Source organism: Cololabis saira, chromosome 7 (genome assembly GCF_033807715.1).
Source record: "Cololabis saira isolate AMF1-May2022 chromosome 7, fColSai1.1, whole genome shotgun sequence".
Classification (NCBI taxonomy): domain Eukaryota; kingdom Metazoa; phylum Chordata; class Actinopteri; order Beloniformes; family Belonidae; genus Cololabis; species Cololabis saira.
Genome location: NC_084593.1, coordinates 7,602,053 through 7,622,810, shown reverse-complemented (window position 1 = coordinate 7,622,810; position 20,758 = coordinate 7,602,053). Strand labels below are relative to the sequence as shown.

General features: G+C 43.6%; 1 protein-coding gene across 1 annotated transcript in view; it reads right to left on the bottom strand.

Annotated features, from left to right (window-relative positions):
* The window catches only part of ankrd50 (ankyrin repeat domain 50), a 74,599-nt gene that overhangs the window by 16,342 nt on the left and 37,499 nt on the right, over positions 1-20,758 (bottom strand). The gene's annotated exons all lie outside the window — the stretch shown is intronic.

Sequence of the window (20,758 nt, the reverse complement as noted above, 5' to 3'; positions counted from 1 at the left end):
TATTCTGCGAGACACCATCTTAAGTCACTGGATCCATAAAGAAAACAGAAACGTGAGCCCCGCTGCTCTCTCCTCGGCGCTCAGCAAACGTCTGTTTGACAGCTGCAGCGCTCCCCGCTCCCAAAAACACCAGCGCGCCAAACTCCTAAACACAAGTATGTGCATGAGAGAGAGTCCGCTCCAGCGGCCAACACAGACCGTCCTCTGAAAGACGGCCGGTGGAGCTTTGAACGCTGAGAGTTTTCTCATTTCATCACATAAACCCGCCAATCTCCACTCCCAATGTGGAAAGACATCACTTTGCATTTCATCCCGGGACAAATGCGGTTTGTGTACGAGCGAGAGCAGACGGGGAAGCAGCTCCGACTGCAAAGCAGGACGTCATTTAACTTAAACTGCTGCAGAAGAAAGTCGCTTTTTAGTAGGGATGTCCCGATCCGATCACGTGATCAGAAATCGTGTGAGTTCAATAAAGTTTGTTTGTGTTTGAAGTGACCTACAAGAATTGGCAGATCACCACAAACATTTTATTCTTTAAGCCAGAAAAGGACAGTAAGAAGTAAGAGTACAGTCTAACACACATTACTGCTTTACTTTATGACACTGTTGCACTATTATTTGCTTATTTGTTTACATGCCTTTAAGTTGAGCTGCTGTTTAAATTTGCACTTTTTTCTAGTTAGTGCCACGGCTGCGCCAAGTGGCACGCCTCCTCCATAGCTATGCAATAGCAATGGAGGAGCAGTGCCTCTTGGCGCAGCCAGAGGCACTATTGTTATTCTGTGGATTTATTATTCATCATCATCATCATCATCATCATCATCTGCTTATTCATTTTCCGGACAGATTTCGGTTCGCTACTCCTCCTACAGATTTCAGACAACCGAGACAACCGCATCATATATCAAAACGTGCGGCTCGATCGGGAATGGTGTGCTATGACTTTTGGTGTTGAAATTCCCATTTTTCCCAAAGTTATTCCCAAAAAAAACCCCCCATTCAAAGCGGATGGGAAACCGTAAAAAAAAAAAAAAAAAAAAAAAAAAAAAAAAAAATCACCTTTTTTCTGAGTCATCTAACATTCCCATACCTGCACGTACAAATGTCATTCAAACTTCAAAACGGAACAAAACGTATCTTCTCTCCAAAACACCAGACAGTTTTTTGCTAAAATGTACACTTTTCAAGATATGACCACTCAAGCGAGGACTGGAAATCACTTTTTTGTCAAATTTAGAGTGGAGCTCTCATTTTTTAGAGTGAGAGAGACAGTAAAAAAATTACCTTAATTTTTATTTGTAACTCGAGCTCACGGCCGAACCGTGAAAGCTGGACAGATAATTTTTGGTCAGAATGTAGACATAGATGTTGGGATTCATAAAATGTGACTTTGCCAGGCAGGGTATGCACAAAATGTAAACGGGGGTGGATAAAGCGGCGTCAATTCCTGCCTCGGTCTCCATTGACTGTAATGTAATCAAACGTTTTCTTCAAAAAAATCTCACTTTGTTTTCGCACTGCCGTTACTAACACATTTTAAGGAATATCTGAATAAAATGAAGAATGTCAGAATCTGCCGGGTTCTGTGTCTCTCACAATGTCTTTGTTTTTCTGCTAAGAACTACGGTTTGATCACAAAGTGGAGTGATTTGAGGCTTGTCACGAGGCAAAAATCTGGGGTTTTCTCACAGCCAACCCAGAACCTTACTCATGTCTAGGTTCTGTTGCCGCGGCAACCAGAGCTCAGCTGCTGAGTCATTCAGCCAGAACTGGTCACATGACCCAGTCAGTACAGACTTCATATACTTTAACCTGGAAAATGGAGAAATCTGACCCCTGATCTTTTGACCTTAGACGATCCCCAGTCCTGCTGGGAACCGGTTCATGGGATATATTTATTATTATTATATATATAAATATACATTTGTATATTATATATACAAATTAGCCCCGCCCCTTCTTCTGATTGGTTGTCCCTATTTTCTGCTATAACTTTTGAATGGTTTGACATAGAGGGTCATGGGTGGTGTCATCGGACTCGGTATTGAGTCCTTGACCTTCATTGGTGCAAATTAGCCCCGCCCCTTCTTCTGATTGGCCGATATGTGATATTCCAAAAACTTTTGAATGGTTTGACAGAGAATCCTGTGTGGTGTCATCAGACTTAGTTTTGAGTCCTTCACCTTTATTGCTTGCAAAATGCAATAATGTACACAAATGGGCAGCAGCCTGCCGTGGCACTCTCGAAATTTCTGTGAGGAAACTGTCTAGTTAATAGTTGCACTATTATTACTTGATTGCTCAAGTTACATTCAAGAAAACTGCACTGTTTAAATGTTAATGATAAAAATGATAAAATCAGAATAAAATAAAAATGAGGGACAACCTGGATCTATTTATTTTGCAATTTGATCATCTTTTTAATGCGTAACAAAAGTTTTGGATCGGGACTCGGTATCGGCAGATATTCAAAATCAAATGACTGGGAATCGGATCGGGGCCAGAAAAACCTGATCGGGACATCCGTAGCTTAGAGTGTCATTTCTATCTGCTGCTCTACGAGTACCAGACTCTGAAACGACTGCAGCATGACCTGAATATGCACCCATTCACCATTTCAAGAACGTGAAGCCACAACAACCAAGTTGATGCTCAACGCTGGGAGGGAAGTTGTTTGGATATCACGTTAAGGCATGTTATCTTGACAAGTGCATTCACTTCTAACAACCGGATCAGGACTGTAAGCTGAGGAATAAGGTGGGTTTGAAGCCTGGGGGCTGGGAGTTGCACCGACGCCCCCCCCCTCCTCCTCAGCTCCTTCATCCTTCTTTTAAGACCGCAGGACCGTCTCCATGAAACAACCATGTAAAAACATAGTAAAGCAACAAAACAAACATGCAACAAGCCGAGATGCTGTATTCCTTTCTAAGTGCTGCAGACACAACAATGACGGTGATGAATGAGAAGACTGAAAAGAAAGAGGGAGGGATGAACATCATCTACCCAATCAGAACCGAGTCAACAGATTATACAGTTTGTCTCACTGACTACATTTACATGCAGTCAAAATTCAGTTATTGCTAATATTCCGGTTACTGAAACATTCTGAATATTCCGTTTACATGGTAATTAATCATTTGGGATATCTGGATCAAAACAGCGACGCGCGGAGAACATCATGACGCAAGTCCCTTCATTTCCGCTTCTTCTTCCTGTATCCAAATTCAAAACAAATGCTGCTTCGCTCAACTTTTCGCTCACCTTCTTTTTAAATCTGGCTATCCCGGTACTTTCTACCGTCTACAAATGCCAAAGTGTTCATATCCTTCATTACATTTATGAAGTGATTAGTCTCCTCCTCATTCCAAAAGTGTGGCATGGTCTTACGTTTCTCTGTGTTTATAAGAACTTCCTGGACTCAAAAGACCAGGATTCCTTGCAAACAGAGCATGCGCAGAAAACAAATTCATGTTCCGTTTGATGGGGATATTCCGTTTGGCGTTTACATGACCGAATATTCGGGTTTTAAAAGGAGTAACCCAGGGGTCATATTGGGGTTTTTAAAAACCCGAATATGAGCAAATTCGGGTTATTCAAAGGGGTTATTGGTGTTTACATGGCCGTGCAAATTCGGGTTATTGCCAATATTCGGGTTTTAAAAGGGTTATTGGGTTATTGACTGCATGTAAACGCAGTCATTGTGAGTGTAATCCTCTGCCAGACTGCTCCCCCCGAGTGCATGACGTGTGCAGGTCTACACACTCAATTATCATCCGGGTATCAGCGGTCCCTGACATCAGTCGGTGGAGGTGTGGAGTCTGAAACAAAGCCAGCGATCCGCCCTCCGATAAACTCTCCAACAAGTGAGAGCTGGGAAAAAAAAACCTTCAGTCGTCATTTTTAAACCAACTAAAAACTCATTAGTCCGTCGATTATCTTTCCATTAATCAATTACAGACATGATTATCGGTTGGGGGTTCGCCCTGTCGCAGGTAATTTATGTGATCTGGGGGGGGAAGCGAGCAGAGAGACGGTCCTGCCCAGACACGCCTCTCTCAGCGGCTTCAAACGGGACGGGAAAGGGTTTCCAGTCAAACCTGTTGTGAGGGAAGTGAACGGGCGGGTGGGGGAGGGGATCACGCCGAGCAGGATCACCCACCGCACTAGGCCTGTGTTGAAAAAAAACGATTCCCCAATTCTAAATCGATTCTCATATTAATTCCTAAAAATCGATTCATACGTCTAAAGATTGATTTTTTTATTTTAATTTTTTTTTTTTAATTTATTTATGTATTTTTTTTTTCATCATTACATAACAACTTTTGGTTATTTTTTTGTTTATCCCCAAAAAAGGAATGTTTTGTTGGACACGAGAATAACTGGTGCCATGTTTTTGCCTTTAAATATGTTTAAAGGTATGAAAACATTAAAGTGTTAGGTTATAATTGCATAAATTGTCTATATTTCATTACTTTATATACTGTCTTGGGGTTACATTTGCAAAAAATGCTGAGAACCAAATGCTCGAAAATTAAAAACCAAAATAGACCGAAAATGGAACAAATAAAAACGGAATGTGGGAAAAAAATCAAACCGATTTCATCCGTCTCTGTTTCCTCCCTGGATCTGTTTGGTAATTCTGACCCACATGATGTTTCTGAAAGCAGTTCTATCAGCATTCTGGGAGCTGATTGGTCCTTACAGCATCATTAGCTGCCAATACTTGCTGTTTAATTTCAATATAATACTAGTATTAATATGTTGCATAACTACAGTCATATAATTCATGCAATAGCTCAAACAACTGTTTTAATAACACTAACCCAAATCCATATTGGAATCGAATCTTGATAATCAATATCGAATCGATTCTTGACATTTGAATCGATCCCCAGCCCTATACCGCACGGCTCAAAAGACTAGAGCATCATCATCATCATCAGGGCTTCTCTGTTTTTACAGAGGCTGGTTACATCGTGACAGGAGTCCTGGTCACGAGTCTTACACCACCGTTGCATCACGTAACGGAGGCCGACTCTCAAGAGTTCTCACCGCACAATCGCAGAGCTCGGCACAGCTGCAGGTGACTGGAAACTTCATCCGAGTGAGGAAAAAAAACAAAAAAATCCCACTGGAGCGCTGCAGTGGCGGCGTTAAGCCCGGGACACCCGGATCAAACGGGAGCTCGTAAACACCCAGATCTGCATTCAAACCCGGGCTTTAACCCAAACAGCTGGACTTTTACAGCCAGCAGACCCTCGGTTCGCTGCGCTCGGCCCAAGTTTCGGTTAAACTAACGGCGTCTTAAAGCGACGAGACATTTTAATTTGGAAAACAATCCAATTCTTTGTAAAAAAGAAAGCTCATGCTGAGACTTCATGGTGGCGTGCAGCTGCTGCCGAGCCCTCCCGCCTCCCCGCGGGATCAAATGCCGCCAATCCATGCTCAGATTGTGTTCGCCGTTACGCTCGCTGCCCTCCCCGTGACCCCGGCCTCGGGTTTCCATTCACCTGCACGGGAGGCCGCTCAGAGCAGCGTTTCCTCAGCCCGCCGAGTCATTATCAGCCATCGAAAGTACCGGCAGGGAGGTCCTGCACCCGTCTTGGAGCGATCTCACATTCCCAGACGGCAGATTCGGCTTGCGAGGAAAAGCTGGGAGTGTTTTCAGCGAAGGAATCAGGTATTTACAAAGTCATCTGTGGCACGCAGGTCAAGAGTGTGTATGAAAACCCCGGCTCGGCTTTTCCACAGCCTCACACCCTGCAGCCTGAGAACACCCGGGAATTATTCGAAGGTAAGGTCAAATTAAGCCTCAATTATAACTCCCCTCCAATTACATGAATCAAACTGACAAGTCTGTACTGCAGCCTTAAAAGGAGAAATCAGGAGTTGGTGAAGAATGTGGCGCGGGCTTGCCGCATACCGAAGGGCATCGGGCTCGGGGAGCGATGCAGCCGAGCGCTGCGACTCCTGCAGCCGCCGTGCAACATCCAAGGTGTTGCACACAGACACGATACACCTGTAATTTGCTCTGCTGTCAGACTCCGTGCTGCTAAATTACCGTCTTCAGCCGGGATTATGGTCTTCAACTCATGCAAAGAGAGGCTCAACACGCAGCCTCGCAGACGACGACTCCGACAAGTGCGTGGACATAAATCGGCTCGTCGCTGTAAGCCCGTGTGAAGAAAGGGAGGGGGAATTAAAACGTGTGTCATCCTCGTGTTATCCCCGGATCGTGGCGCTGTGACAATCGATACTGAAAACCAAGGCGACAATGAAGGCTTTGTGGGCGGTTTAGCAGCGGGAGGCCCGTCCCGAATGCTCCTCCTGCTCCGGTGACGTGCAGTGTGGTTTTGTGAAGGCCCAACATATTTGAGTTGGTGTTAAAGCTCTTCAGGCATTTACATAAAAGGCCTTTTAACTATGCGGCTGAGGAGAGGTTTGGGTGTTCGTTCCCCGTCCAGGGCGGAAAACTCCCAGCAACTCTTCTCTCGTAAAAGTCTGAAACTCGTCTGGATGCATTTGTACCGATTTAGTTCACGGCAGCTCTGAAAGGATGACTCGGTCATTTACTGGGGAGTCATTAAGGCGGTCGTCTCTAGCTTTCCTAGAAGAAATGTGTGGCAGGGTTGAGGAGCAGCAGCCACTCAGGTGATGGGTCACAGGTGTGTCCCATCAACCTCTCCACCCTGCCTGCCTTCATAAGGCGTGGCTGCACAGGAGCTCTGGGCTGCTGTGGGAGAAGGTGCTTGTGCACGTGTGTCCTGTGAGAGTTTTTGCATCTGAATAAAAGTGGTTGTGCACTGACAGTGCACAACAGATGGTATTCATGATTTACGGAATAAACACACTTTTAAACAGACAATGGCTCATACTACATTGAAAAAGATGTGCATTTCAGTGTATGGTATAACACTCTGGAACAATCTTGATGAAAGTGTGAAGGTCTGCAAGAACATCAGGCTATTCAAACGCTGCTATAAGCAGATTCTCATACTGAACTACCAACATTTGATGTTATAATGACCATGATTTTTTATTTTTATTTTATTTTTTCATTGTCTTTTTTTCTTCTGTGCATGATGCTTTTCTTTCTTTTTCATCTACTTTTATTATGGTGATTGTTTTGTTTTTTTTCCATTGACTTTTTTTTTCTTCTCTACTGTGCTTGATGCCTTTCGTTTTAGCTACTTTTATTATTGACTCACTTGTCTTTTAATTACTTTTATATTGACATACTTTTATATGTCAAGAAGAAGGGTATACACTGTATATATGTACTATTATTGTTGTTATTATTATTGTTATTGCTATTATTATTCTTTTATATATCGGATACTTATATTGCAAGAAGGGGCCGGACTAGATAAGCATTTGCTTCTTCCTGTCCCTTCTTGAACAAAACTGGTTGTGCTTTATTTTTGTTGTTGATGTATGGTGTGTTTTTTTTTTTATTGTTTTGTTCAAGATGAATAAAGATCAAAATCAAACTGAAACTCCGTGTCCTCTCTGTCCTGTCGGTCGGGCCCCCGTAGCACTCGCCCTGCTACAAAATGAAGCTTCCTCGCTGCTTTCACGAGCGGGTTTGTGTGGTCTGCCGGCCAGAAGATGTGGTGGTTTTTCTCCCGAGAGGTCTCCCGTTTGACCAACAAGAAAGTAGAAGAAAGGAAAACAAATCCAGGGTGATGTTTTGGGTTCGGTTGACCGTTGTGCGGAGACGCTGCCTTCGTTCCGCAGGGATCTGCACAAAGAGCTGCTGTCAGAGGTGCAGGACGCCGCACGCCTTAAAATAGGGGGCTGCGTTTGTGATCGCTGCTAAATCACGTCTGTTCTGGCGAGTGGGGTACAGAAGGGTCCATTCACGGCGGGCAAAGATGTGTTTCTGGTCCCCCAATCAGACACAAATACAGGAAACAGACTGGAGTCAAGAGAATGTAGCTTTTACTCAGCGACGCTGGGAGATGTTTGGTGGCTCGTGTACTAGGGATGGGCGATATTTTACCGTTCATGATAAACCCTCAAAAAAATCCCCCACGGTAAGAATTTGTCATCTCGTGGAAAAAAGGATAAATTCCCATTGATGAAGGAAGGAAGGAAGGAAGGAAGGAAGGAAGGAAGGAAGGAAGGAAGGAAGGAAGGAAGGAAGAAAAGAGGAAGGGAAGAAGGAAAGAAGGGGAAAAAGAAGGAAGAAAGGAAGGAAGGAGCAAAGGAAGGAAGGAGAGAGCAGGAGGAAGGAAGGAAGGAAGGAAGGAAGGAAGGAAGGAAGGAAGGAAGGAAGGAGAGAGCAGAAGGAAGGAAGGAAGGAAGGAAGGAAGGAAGGAAGGAAGGAAGGAGAGAGCAGAAGGAAGGAAGGAAGGAAGGAAGGAAGGAAGGAAGGAAGAAAGGAGAGAGCGGAAGGAAGGAAGGAAGGAAGAAAGGAAGGAAGGAAGGAAGGAAGGAAGGAAGGAAGGAAGGAAGGAAGGAAGGAAGGAAGGAAGAAAACAAGGAAAGGGGAGAAGGAAGGGAGAAAAGAGGGAGGGAACAAGGAAGGAAGAAAGAAAGAAAGGATAAATTCCCGTTGATGTTTTTGTGTAACAAACATGGTGGATCTGAGAGCGAGATAGATTTATAGTTACAAAGATGGAGTTGAATTGGTTTTTTTTCAATCGTCATTTTTATCGTTTTCGGGATAAATGCCAGAAATTATCGTGATACATTTTTTAGTCAATGCCGCCCATCCCTATCGTGTACGCGGCGAGGTCCGAGCGCAGACTCGGCCGCGACTCTGGTCTTATTTGTATCGGTCTAAACAACAGAAGAGTCCAGAGTCTGAGCGCATGTGTCAGTTTCGGGGAGGAAATGAGTAAACCCCCTGTGGAAATGCCTCCCGGGATGAGCGTCTTCGAGGAGAAGCCACACGCTCCTGCAACATTCCTGCGCCGGAGCCGGGAGTCCAACCACGTTAATCAGCGCCGTGATTCAGAGCCGAGGGGCTTTCGTGTGCGGTTTGGTGCACGAGTGTGTGGCCGGCCGTCCTGCCGTCTCCGGCTGCTTTAGTGCTGACCAGACGGCCTGTCACCACGCAGGAGAACAGAATGTAAGAACTGGTTAAGTGTTGAAATAATGATGGTTTTTTTTTATGACGGTGCAAATCAGGCCGGTTTGAGAGAGCTGGAATGTTGTGTGAGGGGAGTGATTGTATTTCACAGCTCCAGCAGCACACTCGTGTATTATTATAACCGCTGGCGCTGCATCTGACGGCTCTCCATCCTTCCACACGTCTCGCTGGAGCTGCTCCTCTCTCGCAGTCCTGAAGCTCATTGTACCCAAAGTTTCTCCGGGTGTTTTTCCTCTAAACTGTGGCATTGTTGTCATCTGCTGCTACCTGAAGCTGAGGACGAGTGACATGTTTCCACACAGGAGACGGTAGTCGGATTAGTCCAGATCTTCAGATTTAGCTTAACGTAACAAAGTATCAGTACTAGAACTTTTGATTCATCATTACAAAAAGGTACGGTGGCCGAGACCCGCCATTGCGGAAAATTAAAGAAACGCTGCAAATAAAAAGAAACGCCGCTGCAAATAAAAGAAACGCTGCAAATATAAAGAAACACTGCTGCAAATAACAAAAAAACGACGCAAATAAAAAAGCCACAACGGAAGTTTTTGCCGATGCACCGGTGTTTTTTACGTGAGAGGAGAAGAAGAAGACGAAGAGGACGTAAGTGAAAAGGAAGAAATAAGAAGAGCGAGGAATAAGAAGAACAACAAACGAGAAAATAAGTGAAAAGGTTAGTGTTCAACTACGTGTAATTTTTAATGTGCAACACCGGTGCATCAGCAAAAATAGTCCCCGGTAATTCACTTCCGTTGTGGCTTTTTTTATTTCCGTCGTTTTTTTATTTTATTTGCAGCGTTACTTTTATTTTCAGCAATGGCGGGTCTCGGCCACCGTACAAAGGACTCAAACAGTGGTTAAAATCTAACCAGCAGTGTACACATGAATAGTTTTTAACTTGTTGACTGCTTGCTTTGTTGTCTTTATGTTTCTAATTGAAAATTGTTTGTATTTCTTTGATTTCTTTTCCAATTGTTTTGTTGGTTTTTTTTTCCATTTTAATTTATTTATTTTATTGTTTTTATTTTTTTCCCCCCATTCTTGTTATCTTAATATTTTATTGCTCTCTATTCTTTTCAAAAGCTGCCTATGGACAAGTGTTGCGAATTAGCACTTGTGCTAAAACACTTAAACAATGCATCTGGTTTGTCCAATGTAATTGCTATGTCCATATCAAATAAACAAAAATAAATAAATTAAATAACTGATTTACAGTCCGGCTCATTCTCTGACATTGTTCGTATTAAATTAAATGTTGCAGGGCCACTTACTTTGACCTTTTGGGTGTACACCTCTGCAATCGCCTCCAACAAGTAATTAGTCTGCCTTCTCATCTGGCTGGAAACCTGAATGTGGATTTTCGGCTCGATACGAGCGACGACAGCCTCGGTAAACGCTCAAAGATGGTGAATAACTACAGGTTGTTGGGCGACTGGTTGATGCACGTGAACACGGCAGGATTTCACCGCCGGTTTACGCCTCAACCTGGAGTAAATGCAGAAATGCACCGGTGCCAGGAGCAGCATTCATGCGTGTCCAGCGATTGTTTGCCTCCGATTCAGCAGAGCTCCAGGCGGAGCTGGCAGCAGGACTCTGGTGCTGGCACCAACAACACACTTTCTTCCCCTTTTCCATTCACAAAAGAAAACAGAAAAGAACAATGTGGGCAATACCAAGTACCACCTCCTCCTTCATATGATTTAAGAGGATACTTTGCAGCCATGTGCTGCTCATCAACCGATCGGCAGGTATGGGGACGTCTACAGAAGCAGCACTGAGGTGTGTGTTAACACAAGAGGGGAAGAAGTAAATGGTCTTTGAGAAGCAACACAATCAATCTGGGAAGCGTTATAAAACCGTTTAGAGTTCACGGTTCAACCCTGAAGGATTATTGGGAGAGAGAGAAAGCCTCTGATATCTGCAAAGAAGATGGAGGCTCGACTGAGGTTGTCAACCCACGTGTGAACAACTTGATTTTCTCTTTTGTTCATGGTGCAGCATCTTCTGCCGGTGGCGAAGAGCATCTCTGAATGCAAAACACCGGATCCTGCAGTGTGGGAGTGAGGGGGGCAGGGTAACGGCGCCTTTTGGGCAGGGGAGAAGGTTTGTTTTCAACCTTTCCCCGACCCTGCACCCCAACCTGGGACTTGCTGATTGGGCCGGAGCTTCGGGAGCTGCGTGCTGGCCTGCGGTCCCCACCCCTGGTCATCCCTGGTCAAGGGGAGTTTTTCCTTGCCACTGTTTGGCTTAAGGTTTTTCTCCCACTAGGGGAGTTTTTACCTGCCATTGTTTATGTTATGTTTATGTAATGATTGCTCGGGGGTCATGTTCTGGGTCTCTGGAAAGATCCTAGAGACAACTTCTGTTGTAATAGACGCTATATTAAATAAAAAATTGAGAATTGAAACCAGGGTGGACTTTTCTTGATAAGGGGAAGCGACCGGTTTGTTCCCGGTGGTGGGTGATGCTCCGTGGTCGTTTGGCAGCTTGCGGTCCTCGATTCTGTCTGACAACCAAAGCATGGTTGATCGAAAAACAAAGCCTGAACTACCCGAAACACACGAGCAAGTCTAAAGCAGACCTTTGCACATGGCTGAAACATTCACTAAATAAATAAGGCAAGTGTGGAGCTATGGGGGGAAACTAATGAGTTATTTTCCTATTTTCAAAAGTGATTTAACGCTGCTGGAAATATCAACAGTTGAGGTCTGTGATTATGCTGCCGGTTAGTTCAACCCTCCCTAATGAAAGAGTTTGATCACACAGCGTTGTGCGCTCAGCGCCGTGCCCCAGGTACCGCTGGAAGAGCCGGCTCACGCGCCGCTGAGATGCCTGACGTTGACGGGCATGAATCATGAACCCAACGGGGCAGATGGTTCCCATTACAGTTCAGCGACGCCTCGACACGATGAAAAGATCACATACGAGGGTGGATCAAACACTGATGATTCAAATTAAGCACCGATTATTTCAACGAGGCCACTGAGCCATCGGGGGTCTGCAAACAAACTGGCCAAATCTTAAAAAAACATCACTGATCTTTGCACAGAAAGATTTACTACATGTAGAAGTACTTTAAAAAAAATCAATAAATAAATACAAGTCTTGTCTTAAGAGGCTGTTTCCATGTCTCCTCATATCCTCCACCTCTAACCCCCCCTTTCCTCTCCCTCCCTTCTGCTGCAGGCCTCCTTAAATTGGCACAGATTCGACCCGGCTCCCGAACAAAATTGCTGCCTAAGTGTTTCCACTCCGCTACCCCCATCATGCCCTTCCAGCGGCGCAGCCAGCGCTGCTGCGCGGGTCCGCCGTCACGCCGCTAAGACAGATCCACAACAGATCCACTCATCCCCGGCCGTCTCTTCCGACGACCTCGGGACTTTAAACGTGCAGAAACGGAACAGAGGAGGGTCGGGGATCGGCCCGGCAGGACTAGGTGACGTAGCAGGGACTCGGGCCGGAGCAGCGCTGCGTCTGAACTCTGGCGGCTCCTTCACTAACAGGCCGGTCTTTGTGAGGCCTGTTAGCGCCGAGCGGATGCGAGTCTGCTGCAACAAGTCCGTATGACTCCGCTTTCCTGCCTGGTCTCAGAGGTGTTCAAAACTTCCCACAGCACATTCCAGCTGGAGATACACACAAAGGATAACAGTCGAGGGAGGACGGAGGAATTCGGAGCGGCTCCTTGAGGAACGGGGAGTCGTCTCTTCAGAGAAATGTGTCGTGTTTAAACAACACGTCCCTTTAAAAAGGACTTCAGGCTCTTGTATTGGGCGTCCAGAGGCAACACTTAGTATCAAAATATAATCGGAGGCTGTTTTGTATTCCGACTTACGCAGCGAGGAAGAATATTTTATTGCAGTCTATCAATGAAGTAGTATCATCTGTTAAAGGCAAAGAATGTTGTTCGATCTGGTGCCATTAGAGTAACTTAAGCTGGGCATACACTGTGCAATATTTTAAATCGTTTGAGACTGTCCCATCTCACACTGCACGACTAGATCGCGGAGTTCAAAAGTTCACAGCCCACGATTTATGTTCTCACACTGTACGACCCGATGCTCTGATGCTCCGTCTGCTCACACTATACGATCATAATCCTCCCGTTGGACTTCTGTTACTGGAACTCAAGGCCGGTTTTGGGGCAGGGGTAGGCTGTTCCCACACCCAAACGTGCGTCCTGCCCACCCGATCAAAGGTTATGGGGATCCTTAATTTTTTTTATATATATTAAAAAAAATCCCAAAATATCTGTACCGTTTCTGATTGGGTGGGCACTGCGCATCATCTTTAGACAACAATGAACGCATACCGCAAAAGTTGTGTCTCGGCGGAGGGACCCGGCGTCCCAGCAAAATGAGTGTTCAGAACAGCGCACAGAGCACACACTAAAGGCTGATTTATGGTTCCGCCTTACACCAACGCAGACCTACGGCGTAGGGTACGCAGCGACCCGCACCGTACGTGGGAAATGCAGTCTTTTTTTCTGCTATTAAAACAGGATTTGTAATGTGAATTTGCAACACTTTAAACTACAAATAATAGTTTTTGACGTGACATCAGAGATTGTGCATGCTCTCTGCGAAAGGTCCAATCGGGTCGTAGCTGCTTCAACTGTGCGATTCCTTCACGAGGAGCGACCAGGATTTCAAACACGCTTGATTTTCTTGCGACCTCACGATTTGTGATCGGGAGCTCGTCGTGAGGTGTTAATCTCTCGTCGTTACCCCGCGTTTACTGCACGAGGCACGAGCAACGATTGGGTCAAAATCCGTCCCGAACCAAAAAATAGTCGCACGAATGGAAAATCGGCTCAAAACGAGCCGACAATCGCACAGTGTATGCCCGGCTTTACATGTATATTACATTCTAAAACAGACCATTTCTATGAAGTTTGGGAGCCCTACTTGAACTATGTAGAGCCAGGTGTATCTAATATGTTGCAGAGATTTTCTTGATTGGTCATATTGTACATTTTTATTGTAACCCAGGGTATTATTTATATTGATCTGAGCTGCTGTTTTTTTTTTGTTTTTTTTTGTTCTGTTTATTTGTTTGCCTGTTTTGGTTATTTCTGTTATTTATGTGGATCATATTACGTATAATTGAAATTTGATTGTATTTTTTTGATTTCCTTTCCAATTGTTTTGTCGTTTGTTTTTTTCATGTATTTATTTTATTATTCTTATTTATTTAATTTTTCTTTTTTTTCTCCCCATTCTTGTTATCTTAATATTTTATTGCTCTCTATTTTCAAAAGCTGCCTATGGACAAGTGTTACGAATTAGCACTTGTGCTAAAACACTTAAACAATCCATCTGGTTAGTCCAATGTAATTGCTATGTCCATATCAAATAAACATAAAAATAAAAAAATACATTCTTTACTTGTAAAAGTGAAAAATTAGTTTAAAAAAAAAAAAAAAAAAAAAGGACTTCAGGCTGTCACATGTCCTTTAAGTCCTGGAAAACCAAACGTACAGACCTTTAAAATAGTTCTGTGGTCACAGGTCGTTCCTCAAACCGTAGGGACTCTGCAGTCACTAAACTACAAGCTCCGCGCGGCCACAGACCAGAGCACGCTGTGAAACTGGGAAACAACCTCCGCCCAGAGCGGCTTTGGGTTTCAGGGAGCAGAGAAGTCTCCTGGCAGGTCACCGCCATCGCCGTCGCCGCGTTGTAAACAATACAGAGCTTATTTTTAGAGGACACTTGGCCTCAATCTGATTCTCTGAACTTCTTTTTGGTCTAATTTCAGCTCCGGCGCTGGACGAGTACGGAGCGCTCGCTCTGCCAGATTCACGAGGAAGGAGGAGAACCCTGCGGGAGGGTTTTAAAACGTGTTCTAGAGACATTATTATGGTTTTTTTAGTGTTTGTTTTTACTTCAACTCAGGGTTTTGGTCTTTTTTTAGTTTTAAAGGGACTTTAACTGCTGTATTTTATTATAAACATCCATATCCAGAGGTATTTTTGTCACGTGTAGAGCTCGTTCAGAATATTTTTGGACATTGTTTTTTTCTGTTGTACTTGTATTTATTTTAAATGTTTGTTGGTCCAAAGTTTTCCTTTGAGCTAATCATGTTTTTACTGTTTGATTTGTGTGTCCAGACACGACTCGTGCACATTAGACGCGAGCAGACTGGTGCAACTGCAAAAGTGTGCACAGTCGCTGAAAAATAAATTGAGGTTTTAAATCAAATCAGGGAGAGGAGCTGGTGAGTGGATCGCTGTGCTCGAGTGCAAGCCGACGTCTGTCCACGTGAGAGTAAAGAGAAGGAAAACAGAAACTAAGCAGCGGCAGACCGGATGCAGACAGAAAGACTCTGCTAACAGCATTAGCAAGCAGGAGTAAAAGAAAGAGCATCTCAGCGTAGAAACTAAAGGAATCACTGAGAGGATCCAGAACAACATCCGTCCGTTTTCCATCCGAGCAGCGCTCCCTCAGACCTCCCTCTTCCTCCTCCAGCTCCTCCCAGGGGGACACCGAGGCGTTCCCAAGGCTGATGGGAGATAGAATCTCTCCAGCGAGTTACGAGTCTGCGGTGAGTCCTCGTCCCAGCGGGACGAGTCCAGAACGGATCCCCCGGGGGGACGCAGGGAAAACCTCCTGACCAAATTCCCAACCCACTCCCACGGGCTGTTTTGGATCTGGAGGAGCTACTACGTTTACATGCAGTCAAAATTCGGGTTATTGCTAATATTCCGGTTACTGAAACATTCAGAATATTCCGTTTACATGGTAATTAATCATTCGGGATATCTGGATCAAACCAGTGACGCACGGAGAACATCATGACGCAATTACCGTCATTTCTGCTTCTTCTTCCTGTATCCAAATTCAAAACAAATGCTACTTCGCGCGACTTTTTGCTCACCTTCTTGTAAATCTTCTATCTCCGTACTTTCTACCGTCTACAAATGCAGAAATGTTCATATCCTTCATTACATTTATGAAGTGATTAGTCTCCTCCTGGTCTTGGTTTCTCCGTGTTTATAAGAACTTCCTGGACTCAAAAGACCAGGATTCCTTGTGAACAGAGCATGAGCAGAAAACAAATTCCGGTTCCGTTTGATGGGGATATTCCGTTTGGCGTTTACATGACCCAATATTCGGGTTTGAAAAGGAGTAACCCAGGGCTCATATTCAGGTTTTTAACCCTTGTACTGTCTTTGGGTCAAAATGTCCTAATTCTCCTGTTCCTTCTTTCCTTCCTCTTTTCTCCCTTCCTTCCTTCTTTTTCCCCTTCCTTCCTTCATTCCTCCTGCTCTCTCCTTCCTTCTTCCCTTCCTCTTTTCTTCCTTCTTTCCTCCATCCCTCCCTCCCTCCCTCCTTCCTTTCCTCCCTTCCTTCTTTTCTTCCATCCTTCTTTTCTTCATTCCTCCTTCCTTGACCCAAAGACAGCACAAGGGTTAAAAACCCAAATATGAGCAAATTCTGGTTATTCAAAGGGGTTATTGGTGTTTACATGGCCGTGCAAAACCGGGTTATTGCTAATATTCGTGTTTTAAAAGAGTTATTGATGCATGTAAACGCAGTAACTGTCTCCGTCAGCTCTGATAAATCTCCATAGATCCCCGTAGATACATCCAACATCAGCCTGACACATGAACTACACGACTTCACATGAAACCCTCTCGTCCAAGTGTCAACACAGGGCGGCCGTTCATGTCAGACAGCTGCTCTGGAGAAGGTAAAAGGACTCCTACGACCATCAACATGACATTTCTTAAGACCGTTTGTTTAACCGGAGCACATACAAGGCTGTCGACAGCGTTACGCTGGAGGACCTGCAGCCGAGCACGTCTCATATTTTCCTTCAACATTATTAATTGACTTGGTGATTAACTTTCCGGTAGTGGACTAATTGATCTGCGACAGGAACGGCGCCTGCATCACCTAAGAGACCTGCTAAACACCATCAAACAAAAACACAACCAACGGAGGAAGCCAGTAACCTCTATTAAAATATATACAGGACTGTCTCAGAAAATTAGAATATTGTGATAAAGTTCTTTATTTTCTGTAATGCAATTACGGAAACAAAAGTGTCATACATTCTGGATTCATTACAAATCAACTGAAATATTGCAAGCCTTTTATTATTTTAATATTGCTGATCATGGTTTACAGCTTAAGAAAACTAAAATATCCTATCTCAAAAAATTTGAATATTCTTTTTATTTATATTATTTGTTTTATTTATTTATTTTTTTTTATTTTTTTTTTATTATTTTTTTTTTTTGCTATTCCCAAAGGAAAATTAATGATGATAACTGTGGGGGGAGGGATGGGGAGAGGGAGGAAAAAAAAAAAAAAGGTGTTCATCTGTTTTGCTTCGTATTGTGGAAACAATCTGCCAATAAAAACATACATAAAAAAAAAAAAAAATTGAATATTCTGGGAATCTTAATCTTAAACTGTAAGCCATAATCAGCAATATTAAAATAATAAAAGGCTTGCAATATTTCAGTTGATTTGTAATGACATTTCAGTTTTTTTTTTAAATTGCATTACAGAAAATAAAGAACTTTATCTCAATATTCTAATTTTCTGAGACAGTCCTGTACATGTAATATTAAAGTTGTCGTTTCTGTGGTGAATGTTTGTCTGGTCTCACGCCGGCATCAGAAAGGCTCCGGACTCGCTGGTCGTGATCTGCTCTAACGGCACAGGAACTCCAGCATCCGGCAGGAATGTGAGGTATTCCGACCTGGAGGGGGGTCGCCGTGGAGAGGAATGAACGCAGCTGCTGCGAGCAGAGTTGTTTTTATGAGCGTGTTTGAGTGGAGCTGCTAATGTGAAGCTGGTCAGCATGAAGCTGAACACCTCTCAGATCTACGCCCTCTGCTACGTAACGGCTGGGACGGAGCTGCGCGGTGTCAGAGCTCGGGGACGTCCTTGGCCGTCGGACATCTGCGAAGGATTTTCATCCAACAGTAAAAAATGACGGTTGTATTAAAGGAGACCTATTATGGCATCTAATCCCTATTTTAAACAGGCCTTGAATGTCTTAAAAACAAGCTTTTGATTGTTTTTGCTAAATAAATTAGAAATTCAGCCTCTGAGCCATGTCTTTATCTTCCCATTCTCTAACCTCATTATCTATGCAGGATTCTGAGTGGGCGGGGCTATGATAATGAGGCTCTGTGCTGATTGGCTGCCTGAATGACGCGATACACCGCTACGAAAAAATGGCGGAAGCTCCGGCCGGCGGAGTTATTTACACCGTGTCATAACTGCATGCGATGCGAGCGAGCGTCAGCGACAAAATCAATTGGGCATTACTTTTCTCAATCAAAAGTGTTACCGTGGCAACGCTAGATGCCAAAAAGCAAAAAAAAAGGCGACAATTCGGACGCTTGTTGCTCGGCCGAACTTAATCGTAGAGACATAGTTCAAACTTTCAAACACTCGGCCCGATTGGCACTAACAGACCGTACAAGCTCATTATGCTAATTATTACAGTTTTTGCGATATTTACCTTTCTTTTTTTTTTTATTTCCGTTTGACTTTGGACGCTTGTTGCTAGGCAACAGGTTATCGTAGAGACATCGTACAAATGTTTCCCAACTCGGCACGCTGTGGACTTCAACATACTCAAATTTCATGAAGCTGTGATTTAAGGAAATCTTTTGTCAAAATCCAGGCCAAATGGCCCCATTCATTCGGATGGGGCTTTTTACCATGGTGAAAAAAAACCCCTATCCGTTAAAGTAGCCTGAACCGGAACGTGCACCCATGCATGGCATACAAATTATATGCGTCTCCATCGTGCCTCAATGGGCATTACTTGTCTTAGTCAAAAGCGTTACTGTGGGGACGATAGACGCCATTAATAACTATTGGGAGCACAGGAATGAATGCAATACAACCGTAAACACCTCAAACTGACATAGAACCACCCCGAACACAACCACTACAGCCCCAAACCAAAGCAGCGAGAGGGGACGAATGGGCGGTAGGGCATGCCCATATCAAAATTTCCAGAAATTTTCTAATTATTATTATCTTTATTACAGGCCCTGAAGGTTCCCCACTGATTTATAAAGACAGAACCAAACACAAAACAACTTGCCCTGGTGAATCTTGCCCTGGTGAGTGAGAGCAGTGAAACTCCTTAAACTGCTGGGATATTACGCAACGGCAGAGAAGTGAGATAGCGAGGAGCTCCCACATTCGGTTTGGAAAGGTAGAGAGGGCACGCACATCAGCCTGCGGAGGAAACGTCCTCCCACGCAGGACGAGCTGAGCGGAGTGGGCCGCCGGTCCGGCGAGGAGCCGACGGCAGCTGCTCGGGAACATCCCCGTCGTTACGGTAGACGTACAGCTCTTACCGGGGTCTGTGGCGCTGACCCGAATTTGTTCAAGAACAGCGTGGTGGGAGAGAGCGTTGTACATCTGTACAGCTCACGACGCTGGAAAGAAAGGAACGGCGCTGCAGGCTTCGTTAAATCGCATTAAAGCAGCTCCGTTCAGCTGTGACGGAGGCGTTCTGATGATGATGCACCGATCTCAAAGATGCTACAAGCCTCCAATTCATCTAAAAACGGCCTCTTTACTCCGATGTCGGTCGCTTAAACCAGTGATCCCCAACCCCCGGGCCACAGCCCGGTACCGTACCGCACAGAAGGAAAAATATTTTCTGTATCATCCCGACTGATGATGGTTGACTCTCAAACTGATGCTTCACAATGTTTTTATTCCTTGGATGTAAATACACTGCACACACACCGTAAGAGCTATAAAGGAATAAAATAAAATAGTCTTTCTACGTTCATATAAGTTTCATTTAACTTAAATACAGACCGACGCATCTGCTCGGTCGGCTACCGTTAACCACAATACATGAGTAACCATGGCAACCAAACTCAAGATGGACATAAATACGGCATAAAATTTGAACAAATCCTCATCAGCAGGTGCTTTTTGTGTCATTAGGCTCCACTTTAGCATTCCTGACACTAGTTTAGTCTCACAGACACACTTTCTACTGCCGTTAAACTTTTACCCTTAAAGTCTGAAGCGCCGGATGTTTAGGAGGTCTCGGCGAGACGCCTTCAAAATAAAAGCACTAAATATTGGTCTCCTTAATATATAACAAATAAAATAAAAGCCTGGCTTTAAATAACGTTAATGAGAAAACAAACATAAAAACACATTTATATAAATACTCATATTAAAAAGGAAATTTTTACATTTCATTTTTTCGAAAATTATGTTTTATTATTTATTATAGAAATACTCATATTAAAAAGGTAATTTACAATTTCCATTATTTCATTTTATTTTTTCGAAAATTATGTTTTATTATAGAAATACTCATATTAAAAGGTAATTTACAATTCCCATTATTTCATTTAATTTTTTCGAAAATGATGTATTTATTATAGAAATACTCATATTAAAAGGTAATTTACAATTCCCATTATTTCATTTTATTTTTTCGAAAATGATGTATTATTTATTATAGAAATACTCATATTAAAAGGTAATTTACAATTTCCATTATTTCATTAATTTTTTTTCGAAAATGTTTTATTATTATTATTATTATTATTATTATTAGTGTTATTATTATTGCGAAAATACCACAGTTTTTAGTGCCGATCTTGTCATTTTTTAAGTTTTCATCAGCTACACCTTTAGATTGTGCCGTGAAAAT